Here is an 11,579-nt window from a genome sequence, read left to right on the forward strand (position 1 = left end):
TTCATTCGTTTTCAGACACTGTCCTGGTTGTTCCTCATCACTATTGTCTACTGGTTATACTGGTTCTCCTGGTTAGCCTGGATCCCCCCCATAAACTCGTCCTTCCCGGTATCAAACTTCACTCCAAAGCACTTTATCATTCAGTATGTCACCTGAGCTGAAAATCAAACCCACAACACGGGAGTTTAGTTAGAGACGCATTACCACTGCTCTATTCCATCATACATGCTTTAATCAGCTAAATGCGAAGCTATAGTTATACTGAATTTCCCAGTCGTGCTAAAATCCTCATGGGACTTCACACTGGTTACGTTAATATTACGTGAATTGATCACGCTAGCTCTGTATTGTTTAATCTAGTCATTAGAAACGTGTTTGAATTACATTTAGTATATGAAATGGTTTTGTTTTGGTTTTTTAATCTGACTGACCACATACTCTGAAGGTAAATGGCCTCTAGGGTTGAGTGTGTATGAGCGTGTATGTAAAAAAAAAATCTTTCGTGTAGTGTATTGTATTGTATTGAGGGATATGGTAGCTTAGTGGTTAAGGTGTTGGACTTTCAATCCCAGGTCTTCCAAGCTGCCTCTGCTGGGCCCCTGAGCAAGGCCCTTAACCTTCAATTCAAACCTTAACCTAAAATCTAAGTCGCTCTGGAAAAGTGCAAACGTCTTGAAGTGTATAATGCCCTCTAATGGTCCTACACTGGTTTGCATTTGCCTTATCCAGAGCGATTTACAGTTATTTTATACAACTAAGAGCCTTGCTCAGGGGCCCAGCAGTGGCAGCTTAGTGGACCGGGCATTCAAACTCCCAACTTTCCAAGCAGTAGTCCAACACCTTAACCACTAAGCTACCACATCCCCTTTACCTCACACCCCCTGCTCCCTCAGATAGACTCCATATCCAGCGTCCTGACCACACTGACACACTTCCTGGAGCTGAATGAATGAGTTAGCTGGTTATGAGTAATGGATTAACACACCATCATGAACTTCATAGAAGTTTGACCGTATGTATACACAACCAGAGTATGGAAAGTTTATGGCTTAGTAACCGTACCATCCTGAACCGTGCTGTTTGATGGAACAGCACACATCACCTCTTGTACACAATAAACACAAACACACTTTTCTCTGTCATGCATTGTCGTCATAATCTTTTGTTGAACATTAATCTTCCTCTCACTCTCTCTCTCACACACACACACACACCCATGTTGCTGCAAAATGCACACAGGCTTTGGTGTAGATGCAGACAGCCTGCCTGTGGTGCTTTTCAAAGCCCTCAGACGCCGTGTGTGTTTGTTCAGTTGGTGTTTTCAGTTCACCCCTCAACACACACACACACACACACAGACACACACCTCTGCCCTTTTTTGCATGGACGTGTTTGATCCTAGCAAGACAACACCGAGAAAGAATTTCTGTGGGTTTATAGAGTTGTGTGTTCATATAATTCTATAACAACGTGTAGCGTTTAAGCCGTCCACTCTACACACACTTTTACAACATGAACGGAAAAAAACAAAGCTGGAATGAAACTCTTGCTTTTTCCACTCAAGGTATTTGCATCTTTAGAGGATTTTTTATTCTTTTTTTTTCTTACCCCGCCTTCCTCACCTCCCAAATTGTCTACAAAGGCAGAGTGTAATGTATAAATGTTTGAGCTAGTTGGGATGAAAATGTGCGTTTATTAATTAAATGTTTTGCATTGGCAGAGTGGAGGACTCAGCTCTTCTGGACTAGCATCTTCATTTGTTATCATTAGCCGTGTGCGGAGAGATCAATAATTGTGTCCCAGGGAGCCATTCATTATTGAAAATAACTTTAATAAGCCAGAAACTGTCATTTACCGCTATTCACATGAGAGACGACAGTTTTATTTTGCATGCCGTGTATGTGTGTTCATCTGCAGCCTCAAATTAGCAGCTTCGGTCATTTTTCATCGATAGTGTACACTTATGGTCAACATTTACATTTTATGCAGGTTTGTTTGATTATTAGCATTTCTTCGCAAGCCTCATACACACACAGACACACACACATGCTATTTTTCTCTCTTTATAAGGGCTTTTCATTGACGTAATTATTCCTGTCGCAAATGAATGCCAACCCTAAAGCTAACCTCAGTATTAACCTCAGTCACTAAAGGATCTGGCTCTTTTGTTTTTTTTCCTACTTTTTAGATTAAACATGACATGAAATAATAATATTTGAAGAATAAAAAGATCATTTTTGGTGAGTAATTTTAAAGACAAAAATCATTATGGTGACATTTTCCTCACAAAGTGGACACCAGATGCTTATATTTTATTTTCCTTTTGAGGAATCTCCATTAATGAGAATTCTATTTCAGCTAATTAATCCTATATTAGCCTCACCTCAGTTACACTCATCTATCTATCTATCTATCTATCTATCTATCTATCTATCTATCTATCTATCTATCTATCTATCTATCTATCTATCTATCTATCTATCTGTCTGTCTGTCTGTCTGTCTGTCTGTCTGTCTATCTATCTATCTTTTATTTTATTTTATTTTCTGAACCTGCCAAATATCCCCACAAGGTCAAATCTCTGATATTCCCATCAGGAACATTTGGTCTCCATAAAGAAATAAAAACGTGTCCACAGACTCACCCACTCACACGCAACCCTCTCTCTCCCAGTTCAATACTGCACTCTTGTGGCTGATTTGGGGGGTTCGTGTTTAAAGAGCGGCCTTTACATTTTTTTTTTTTTTTTTTAGCGGGACAGCAGGACATGATGGACTTTACAGAAATCAGACAAGTCCAGCAATTCAGCATTCGGAACCTTAACAATCAAGCATGTTTTCAGATATTCATTCCACGGATTCAAATTCATGCCCTATCAGATCAGATGCGCTCACACAACGAGGAGGAAAAAACAACTTTCACCAAGAGAAGTCAATGTTAATTTGTCTGAATCCACTTAATATATCCAAGTATATACACTGATCAGGCATAACATTATAAGCAGTGAGAGGTGAAGTGAATAAGACCTCATCATGGCACCTGTTAGTGGGTGGGATATATTAGGCAGCAAGTGAACATTTTGTCCTCAAAGTTGATGTTAGAAGCAGGAAAAATGGACAAGCGTAAGGATTTGAGCGATTTTGGCGAAGGGCCAAACTGTGATGGCAGATAGACCACTGGATCAGAGCATCTCCAAAACTGCAGCTCTTGTGGGGTGTTCCCGGTCTTCAGTGGTCAGTATCTATCAAAAGTATCCTTTAATATCCTGTAAGACCTTTAAGCCTTTAAGTCATTGAATCATGGAGGCCCCACCTCACAACTTACCACATCACACCTTCAGGGATCTAGTGGAGTCCATGCCTCAACAGGTCAGGGCTGTTTTGGCGGCAAAAGGGGGACCAACAAAATATTAGGCAGGTGGTCATAAGGTTATGTCTGATCAATCTATATACCATCTGAGGTTTAAGGGCTTTGCTCAAGGACCCAACAGTGGTAGCTTGGCAATGCTTGGATTTGAACTCACAACCTTCTGATCAGCAGTTTTACATTCACATTTAAGGCATTTGACTGATGCCTTCATCCAGAGAGACAAACAAATGTGTTTTAGCAATAAAACATTAATACTGGTTCGCTAGGTCACAGACTAGTATTTGGTATATCATATAGGTTTGGAAATTTATCAAGCATCTGAATTAGCTGGACGAAGCGACGTGACGTAGCTAGAGTTCTTCTCTTCTATCGATAGTGTCCTGTAATGGTGAAATATCCTGTTTCCTTCCTGGACAAATTGAAGAATGTGTTATGGAAGTCTTTTTGTAATCTGATAGCTAGCATCTCTATCTACAATCAATAACCTGGATAGAAAATCTGCTTGTCCTGGGCTAGCAATTTGTCCATCTCTATTAATATCATCAGCTGAGACAAAATTCATTATCATACATAACATTAACTTCCTAATAACAGCTCGAGTCTTCAAAGTAACTGTGCAGTGTTATGATGATCTTTCGGGGACCCGCAGGCTCAATCCTGACTCGGTGATCCCGCCGTCCGACCGTAAAAATAGATTGTGGAAAATAGGGAGCATGCTGAGTTTAATAAGGAAATGGAAAAAGAAACAAAAAATGTTAGCTTTCACTGTGGCTCGCTGCACTGATCTTGTACTTTCAGGGGAAGTCTACACACCCCAGTAAAAGTTGCAGGTTTTTGTGAAACCAAGATGAATCATGTCAGCCCTTTGTTCCACCTTTAATTTGCGATAGCTAATTAGGGAAAAAAAAAAAAAAAAACTAAACAAACAATTTAGGGGAAAATTACAATAACATGATGTAGAAACTTTTTTTTTTATAATGGGGAATGTGACAACCAATTACCAAGAGCACACACTCTTTAATTTATTCTCTGTTAAAATGCCTTTTGCTTGTTATAACAGAACTTTTAGAAATAAACATTTCAGAATTTTTAGCTCTTACAGTATATAATAAAAGACAAAAGCATCCATGAATACATCAGTCCCCAAATTATATCTGCAATGGTTTGTGATATATATATATATATATATATAATTGATTGATTTATTTATTGATTTTAATATGAATATTGTCTTTACAGGCAAGTCTCTGTGGTCTGGGATCCTCATCACTGCCCATCACTATTAAGCTCCTTATATACTGTACACCAGGGTTGTCCAATCTTATCTGCAAAGTGCTGGTGTGGGTTCAGGTTTTCCTTCCAATCAATTAGGAACCATACCTGATCAGACCTTGGCTTTCAAACATACTATGAAGTGTAGCCTTGGTTTTGTATGGCTGGAATGAAAACTTGCTCCAACACCGGCAATTTCTGGATAAGATTGGACACTTCTGCTGTACGCCTTCAGAAAACATGTATAATTTTGTTTTCTAATCATCCTTTAAAACTAAAACGGGCAGTAGTAGCTCAAGTGGTTAAGGCTCTGGGTTGTTCCTTGGAGGATCAGGGTTCAAGCCCCAGCACTGCCAAGTTGCCACCACTGGGCTCTTGAGCAAGGCCCCCAACCCTCAGTGGTCTAGGGGTGCTATATCATGGCTGACCTAAAGTGAAGAAAGAATTTCACTGTGCTGTAATGTATACGTGACAAATAAAGATTTCTATTCTTACCAAGGAATATCCTCAGTCATACAGAAGAAACAAAACGTTGTTACAACAATCTATTGTATATCTGATCTGAGGACAAAATCTGTCACACTGATTAAGGGCCAAATATTTATATTTAAGAGCGAAGACTACCGCTGTCTAAGACTCTTAACTATAAGATTAAACAGCTTTCCCTTCCAAGTGTGTCTGCCTTTAATAAAGCACCCATTAGGATCTGAGCGTGAGCAGTTAATAAGTTCTTCAAAGAGAATTAGCTTTCCTCTGTTAATTGCTATTGCGTATTTTGTTTGGTCTTTGGCGATAACATTGATTAAACTGTGTAATAACACATAATAAACTCCAGGGGTTCAAAACCTTTTGACCAAACAGGATCCTGCCTCAATGATGTAGATAGACATAGTTGAGGTTGTAATAGCATCCAGCTCTAAGATTCCTGGTGTATATTTCAATGTTCCCTACTTCCTTAAGCTTTGTTTGAAGATTTAGATCTTTAACAATTCTGTTAACAAGCATTTGGCATTCTTATAAAACGTGACTACAGGTACCTGGTAGTGCCTCATCACCGAGGCTTGAGATACCTTTCCAGATCATTCCAGCTGTCTGTCCCTCAGCGGTGGAATGAACTTCCAACCTCAATCCATACAGACAGCAGAATCCATTACTATCTACAAAAACAGCTACAAGACCCACTTCTTACACAGACACTTAACTAACCCCTAACTTGTCACCACTCTGAAAATAAATAAATAAATCTGCACTTACACTAGCTCTTACTCCTTTACTCTGTGCAACTATTAAAAATATTGTACTGTAGAACTACTTATTGTCCTTTGCTTGATATATCACTTCTCTTATATTTTCTCATTTTTGGATCAAATTGTTTGCAAAATAAATAAATAAATACAAATGACTAGTACCAATTATCTATACACTTAAAACCTTTGTATGTTAACTGACAATGAGAAAAGGAACATCGGATATCACAGACATAAACCCAGACCATCAGGCTACTGATAAACGTAAAGACGTTTGTTTAAAGATGAATTCCTTACAACTAGGTCATCAGGTGAATTTCCCCAACCTGGATTCCATGTTCATCAAGCATCATTGTTGGAAGGTGAAACTGTACACTCTGTGGCAGTATAAAATAATGAGCTTATTAATATTCAAATCTGTTCGAATATTCATTTTCTAAAGATCGTTTTCTCCTGTGATGGGGTGGCACCTTCCAGGGTGTCCCCTGCTACGTGCCCAGAGTCTTCTGGGATAGACTTCAGGTTCCCCAACACCTAGAGTAGGATGTTGGAGCGGCACGGAAAATGTATGGATGGATGGATGGATTTACATTTACATTTATGGAATTTGGCAGACACCCTTGTCCAGAGAGACGTACAAAAAGTGCTTTGAAATCTCTACCGATGAATATATTAATACTAGTTCAATAGGTCACAGACTTAAGATACCATCAGCCTAAAAATTGTATTAGGAAGAATTACAGCATACTTTTTTCAAACACATAAAACAAACAGGGAAAATAAGAGCTAGTTTAAGTGTTTCAGGAAGAGGTAGGTCTTCATCCATCGCTTGAAGACGGTCAGTGACTTAGCAGTTCGGACATCTAGGGGAAGTTCATTCCACCACCTCGGTGCCAGAACAGAGAAGAGTCTTGATGTATACCTACTTCTTACCTTGAGAGATAGTGGACCAGTCGAGCAGTGTTAGTAGATCTGAGGGAGCGAGGTGAAGTGCGAGGAGTAATAAGATCTTTGAGGTAAGATAGTGCTGGTCCATTCTTAGTTTTTTTAGGCAAGCATCAGTGTTTTGAATCTGATGTGTGCAGCTACCGGAAGCCAGAGGAAGGAAAGCAGCAGTGGGGTGGTGTGGGAAAACTTAGGCAGGTTGAAAACAAGTTGTGCAGCTGGATTTTGGATCATTTTCAGTGGACAAACTGCATTCAGAGGTAAACCTGCCAAAGTGTTGCAGTAGTCCAGTCTCGAAATGACCAGAGACTGAACAAGCACCTGAGTACCCTGTGTGGATAAAAATGGCCGAATCCTTCTGATGTTGTACAAAAGATGAGTGTGTGACATTAGTAACATAGAAGGAAAAGGACAGTTGATTGTCCATGGTTACCCCAAGGTTGTGAGCAGTGGTCAAAGGGGAGTTCAGAGAGTTGTTCAGGGATATCGCAAGATCCTGGGCCCCGGGGATGAATCACCTGAGATGACTGGCAGTTCAGTATTGCTGGGATTGAGTTTCAGCTGATAAGGCATTATCCCTGATGAAATGTCCGTCAGACATGCTGAGATCTGAGCAAAAGCCGTGGGAGGAAGGGAGAAGATAAGTTGAGTGTCATCAGCATAGCAGTGGTAAGAGAATCCATGTAGGGATATTTTTGCCGTTAGAGTGAGTATAGAGGGAGAAAAGGAGAAGTCAAAGTATTGGTCCTTGTGGGACTCCAGTGAAGAGTCTGCATGGTGCAGATGTTGATCCCCTACAAGCAAACCATTCCCATGTTGTTCCAGAAGTTCCAAGACTCCTGACAGTGGACAAGAGAATCTCTGGCACCACCTTGGTCCCAGAACAGAGAAGAGTCTTAATGTATATCTACTTCTTACCCTGAGAGATGGTGGGATCAGTCGAGCAGTGCTAGTAGATCTGAGGGAGCATGGTGCAGTGCGAGGAGTGATAAGAGCTTTGAGGTCCATTCTTGGCTTAGAAAGCAATCTTTTGTTTTGGATTCTCTCACAACTATCCAATCCAATCAGAGTGAAACTGATACTGTTGGATTAATTGTTATTTGATTATTTTCCACATACTGCACATAATTAAACAAAACAAAACACGAAAAATAGTGGTGTTAGGGCCGAAAACATTCTCGTAAAACTTTCATTAGTCAGAAATATGAAAATAAAGGGCGTGATAGTGTAGTGTGTACTTTACTTCTTCACAGCTCTTCACAGTCCCTGTAGGACAAGCTGTGAACTTTTACTTTACCACAGAAAGTGTTCAGACCCTTATTTCTAAGATTTTGTCTGAAATTCCTGCATGCATCATTTTACACACTTAAATCTAATACTTGACGTAAACATAAAGCTCCTAAAGCTTATACTGCCACCTGCCAAGCCCCATTATGTAAAGAGGCCAATCACAGCCAATCTCCAGCTCAGCCAGACACGTATCAGTGTGTTGGCAATCTATAAAAAGGCACCACCTTTGGAGTTATTTTGTTCAAAGTGGACCGAGTAATAAACAGCAGAGTGCAGGAAAGAGTAGCAGTAATGGCTGGGAGATGAGTAAAGGAAAGCAATTTAGCTGGAGACAGTTATCCAACATATCATGGAGGTCAGATAGAAGTGCAAAGTTAGTCTTTACCAAAACCTTAAAAAAGTTCAAATATAATCACATCAGTGTCAGGAAGGCGTCTGTCAGGAGTCTGTAGTTTGTATTTCACATCTTTATTTAGGATATAACCAATTTGGATAAAGTCAAAAGTCAGATCCTAAATATAAAAATCATGTACAAAAACTGAAAGAAGCCTATCAAACATAAATAAAAATAAAGAAAGAAATAAAATTGCAACTTTTGTTTGTCTTAATATAACACACAAAGATGTGATATACAAGTGTGTTTGAACAGCTCAGGTGTGTAGATCACATTTACACACAGTTTGGAGATGACCCCTACCTGTTCCAACATGACTGCACACCAGTGCACAATGCAAGGTCCACAAAGACATGGATGAGTGAGTTTGGTGTGGAGGAACTTGATAGAGTTCTGACCTCAACCTGATAGAACACCTTTGGGATGAATTACAGCGGAGACTGTGAGCCAGGCCTTCTTGTCCAAAATCAGTGATTGACCTCACAAATGCGCTTCTAGACGAATGGTCAAAAATTTTGATAGATACACTCCTAAACCTTGTGGAAAGCCTTCCCAGAAGATTTGAAACTGTTATAGCTGCAAAGGGTGAGACAACTCCATATTAAATGCATGTGCATGTAAAGGCAGATGTCCCAGTTAAGTCAAGTACAGTTCCTTCACCCCAAACTCTCTCATCCATGTCTTTATGGACCTTGCTTTGTGCACTGGTGTGCAGTCATGTTGGAACAGGCAGCGGTCATCCCCAAACTGTTCCCACAAAGTTGGGAGCATGAAATTGTCCAAAATGGCTTGGTATGAAGCTGAAGCATTAAGAGTTCCTTTCACTGGAACTAAGGGGCCGAGCCCAACCCCTGAAAAACAACACCTGAATTCAATGATTTGGAGGGGTGTCCCAAAACTTTTGGCAAGATAGTGTATGTGCTTCTCCAAAGTTTGTATGCTGTTGCAGACTTTTGGACTTATAGTGTGTCTTATTAGTTTTTTTTAGCAGTTCTCAAATTTTTCAAATTTATCAAAATTCAGACTAAATGTGATTGTGATTGAAAAGATATACCAAAGAAGAAGAGATGAATAAGGGATTTGTGTGTGCTTAATATTCGATCATACAGAACTTTGAATAAGGGCCACTTTTATAAATTAGCTGTATAAGAATCAGGATGGACATTTTGTGTTAGATCCCTAATAAGCATGCCAGAGGCTATTTATATGTAGTTGCTCTGTCCATCTTTTCACACTGTGCTTAACCCAGGATTATCACCATTATAAACCCTTCTTTTAATCCTGGATAGAGGAATGTTTCACACTTGTCATAGAAGTAGGGTTAGTACAGCTTTTCTACCAATTATGCCATTTACTCATTGCTTTCTGAGTAGTAAACCACTTAATATGACAAGAGTAAATCATTTACCCAGTAGAGTAGAATATTTCTTCGGATTTTTATTACAATTTGTGTTTTCAGGAGGCCTGAGCATATTTAACTCTTTCTCACAATTATGACTTATTCCAAAACTTTTTCTTTCTTTGGCAAACAGAGCCAGCATTTTTACAGGTTTTTAAAATTCAACCATCTACATTCAGCTGTGTTCACTCAAACTAACTGGATAAATGTTAAATGATAAATGATAAGGCTATGGAAGGGATTGGAACGCCTGAATTCGGAGTGGTGTCCCAAAACTTTTGGCAATATAGTGTATTTTGAAACATGTGGCTAGGAATATAGGTTTATTAGTAATCCAGATTATACAAGGACAAAAAAAAATGAAGATTTTAATAAGTTATTTCTAATTATCTTATTTATTCATGCATGTATACGTTTTACAATTAGAAACCATACCAACAATTTAAGAATTAGAATTAGTCGATTCATTTAAAATTGGAGCAATGGCACTGTTGCTGCTGCAGGACATTGACTTCAGTGTTGGAGCAGATGTGATAAATAAAGACCAGTCATGATCCTGAGTTATCAAAGCTTTGTGATATTCATATCTGTTATATGGAAGCTGTACAGGCGCTGGATAGCATTAAAATGCCAGATGTAAGTACGTGGAAGATCTCAGGGGGTGCATGAGTGGAGAGATGCTTAAAATATCAACCTTGAAATAGCCCCCAAAAGCATCTCGGGCAACTCCTTCTCGGCTTCCGTAGGCTTTCTGAGCATCTACATGCTGATTGGTTCGCGTGGAGGGCGCGAGGGCGTTAGAATAATAAATAGAGACGGGAATCCCGGTTCTTCTTGGTGAGTCAGCTCAATTGACTCGGCTCACCACTAAGAGTCGATTCTTTCGATTCCCAAACGACTTATTTCTGATTTGTCTAAAATGAACAGTGCATTTCTTTGCATAACGCTGACTTAAATTGTTTCCTGAATTGTTTTACTATTCAGCTTAATTTCAACAAACTAAGCAACATCATTTGCTTTGTATTATTTAAAAAGAATCGATTTAAATAATTGTAAACTCAGCGCTATAAAGTATGATGTAACTTTACTGTCATTCCCATCTAATCAACATGTTATTTCCGGATAAATGATTCATTAAATATAATAAAGCAATAAATAAAAACACAATATGATAATATCCATTGTATAATAAATAGTTTATTAGTAATATTTGCAGTAAACAATCACTCTGCCACATAATACAGCAGAAATCTTTTGGTTGCTTAGCAGAATAACGGAAAATGGCTGAAAACCCCCTGAAATGAAAATTTACGTGATCGTGACGTGCTTCACGTGCGTTTTATTTTTTTCGACATTTGCCATATCACAAAATTACCATATCACAAAAATCCACCTTCACGTGTATAATTTATTTGATTTTATTTTCAAATGTGATCACATATTACTGTGAAATATGAAAAGACTTTTTCTTTTAATAAAATTTCAAATTCATCGAGTTGTTGCGCCGCCCACTGAGAAACGCCGTTACCATGGCAACCAGAAGCACAAACGCCTACTCTCGACTTCATAGTACGAAGCATGCGGAGATAAACGTAGCTTGTAGCGTTCACCCCCCAAAGAGTCGACTCAATTAATCCGTCATCTGAAGAGTCGACTCCTCCTT

This window comes from Hemibagrus wyckioides, linkage group LG01 (assembly GCF_019097595.1).
Source record: "Hemibagrus wyckioides isolate EC202008001 linkage group LG01, SWU_Hwy_1.0, whole genome shotgun sequence".
Lineage (NCBI taxonomy): Eukaryota > Metazoa > Chordata > Actinopteri > Siluriformes > Bagridae > Hemibagrus > Hemibagrus wyckioides.